General features: G+C 44.3%; 1 pseudogene across 1 annotated transcript; it reads right to left on the bottom strand.

Moving 5' to 3' along the window:
* Positions 1-210: 210 nt before the first annotated feature.
* LOC308465337 (testis-specific serine/threonine-protein kinase 2 pseudogene) lies at positions 211-1,928 on the bottom strand (annotated as a pseudogene). Its single transcript has one exon. The product of its transcript is annotated as a testis-specific serine/threonine-protein kinase 2 pseudogene (transcript).
* Positions 1,929-2,478: the final 550 nt, after the last annotated feature.

Below are 2,478 nucleotides of genomic sequence, written 5' to 3'. Positions count from 1 at the left end.
ATAAACTGTTACAGGGCTGCAGGTGGGGCCTAAAAGATGGAGTGGGTTTCAAGAAGGAGCTTGAGACTCTCTTTGCAACTGCCTGCCTCTCTTTAGTGAGGCCTTGGAGAGCGTAAAACCTTGTATTTTCAAAGGCACGTCAGCTTAATTCCAAGGTGTTTAAAAACACCACCCGTTTTGGTTCATAGGCAGTGGGCAATTACAGTAAAATATTTATCAAGGTATAAAATATTTAATAATATTGTGTCCTTTTATAGGTATCGATATATATATATAAGTATAAAAGTGCTTATAAAGAAACCTCTTTACTTTCTTTTCATTTAGACTGCTTTTCTGATTGCTTCCTCCACTAATCTTTTATCTTCTCCCGACCCCAAAACCACCTTGTCCATTTGATTGGGCATTTGGGCTACCTATTCTCTGTTGCCTGAGTGAATGGGCATCTGCTGGTCCAGGTGTATCAGATTTCCGTGTTCTCAAACTGGGGCAGCACGACATCGTCTGCCAGGTTGTCCGGTTTCACGATTTCCCCCAGTTTCCCCACTCCTTCGGCTATCTCCAGCCGGGAATGTCCAGCCTGTTTGGACTCCGATTTGCTGCTGACTTGCACTTCACTTTTGTGATTTGGCTTGTGATCGCACTCAGTCCGGGAACTCTCCCCGTTTTTCATGACAGAAGTCGTCGAGACGCACTTGGGTTTCGGGGGCTGCATCCACACGTGGCTCAAAACGTCGTCGATGTGGAGCCGCCGGGCGACGTCCGGTTGGAGCATGCGGTAGATGAGGTCTTTGCATTCCATGGTCAGGTTTTTCGACTTGGGGAAATGCACCCGGTGCTCCTTTTGCAGCCTCAGCATCTTCCGAATGTTGGAGTCGTCGTAAGGCATGGAGCCGCAGACCATGATGTACAGAATGACGCCTAGGCTCCACATATCGTAGATCTTGGGCTCGTAGGGGATGCCTTGCAGCACCTCTGGGGCGGCGTAAGCAGCAGAACCACAAAAGGTCTTGCTGTGGATAATTTTGCCGTCTTCATCACGGGTCAAGCGTTTGGAGAAGCCAAAGTCCGAAAGCTTGATGTGATAATCTTTGTCCAGAAGAAGGTTTTCACATTTCAAGTCCCGGTGGACAATGTCAGAATCATGGCAGTATTTTATAGCGGCGCATAGCTGGCGGAACATCTTCCTCGCAATGTCTTCGGGCATTGCCCCTTTGCTCTTGATGAACTCCAGCAAATCCCCCTGGACTCCCAACTCCATCACGATGTAGACTTTGCCATCTGACGTCTCGAAGATCTCATAGGTTTTTATGATGGATCGGTGGTTCACTTTGGCTAAGATGTCTATTTCCCTCGGAAGGAACCTCTCCAGAAAGTCCAGCGGAGCTTTCTTCCTGTCTATGATTTTTACTGCTACGTCAAATTTCAGCCGTTCCGAAAAGGCCGATTTCACCTTGGCGTAAGAGCCTTCTCCCAAATTTCCTCCCATGATGTAGCCTCTTTTTTTAAGCACGGCAGCGTCATCCATCATGCTATAGACAGATGCAAAGATAAGTTTGGTCACGTTGTTGGCGTACTCTTCCAGCCACTTACTAGGTATTCCATCGTTGGTCATTGGAGGGTTGCCTGGTTCTGGGAAGTTGGATGACATAGAATTTTGAGCATTGTTTATCAGGTGATGTCTCCATGTGATGTCACAACTAGCATTAAGCAACTAGCAGTCTGTGATATAATAGTCAAGATCAACCTCAGAGACAAATGATCTTTGGTGAGGGAACATTATAGGTTCTTTAAAAACAAACAACCCATCTCTGTTCTTGTTTGGGTTGTTTTTTTTAGCCTGATAGTGAAAGAAGGAAATTGTCTTGTAAGCAAAGAGTTTGGACATTTGCTGATTAGTACACAGGCGCTATTTCCTTTCCACCTTCACAACATTATCAAGCAACCCTCAAATCAATCTGCATAGCGGAATTTCACCCCACTCCACAGTGCTCAAATGCTGAATTAGCTTATCATAATAAGTGTGTTTTAAATTGCGGGTGAAAGCTAGCAGCCACAAAAAGAATCCATGGAACACATACAGACTGGGTACAGAAAACTTGACTGGACTTTGAAGGGTCCTTTATTCATTTCCCTGTAGCAAATACAGTGGTTAAACATGAAATTTCCAGACAATGGATGAGGTAAGATGTCCTCGCTAAGTCAGCTTCTGAACAGATTCCCACAATGCATTGGGGTTGCAGAGGAATCAGGTGACATCATTTTTAAAATTCCGTATCTTGTTAAATATGAAATGCAGAAGTCAAACGACGTGTTTTGAGGTGACAGAAACCAAGTTACATGTTAAGATTAAAATTAAGCCCCAGAGTTTTTCAGACTACCAGTCATGTAAAAAGCATGAATTAACAGCATTTAAAGATCATTGCTAACTTTCAGGAAAGATCCCTGCAGAAAAAAATAAAAAATATCAGAAAACAGGCC

The sequence above is a fragment of the Podarcis pityusensis genome (assembly GCF_964106645.2).
Source record: "Podarcis pityusensis genome assembly, chromosome: 16".
NCBI classification, from domain to species: domain Eukaryota; kingdom Metazoa; phylum Chordata; class Lepidosauria; order Squamata; family Lacertidae; genus Podarcis; species Podarcis pityusensis.
This window is presented reverse-complemented; position numbering and strand designations above follow the sequence as displayed.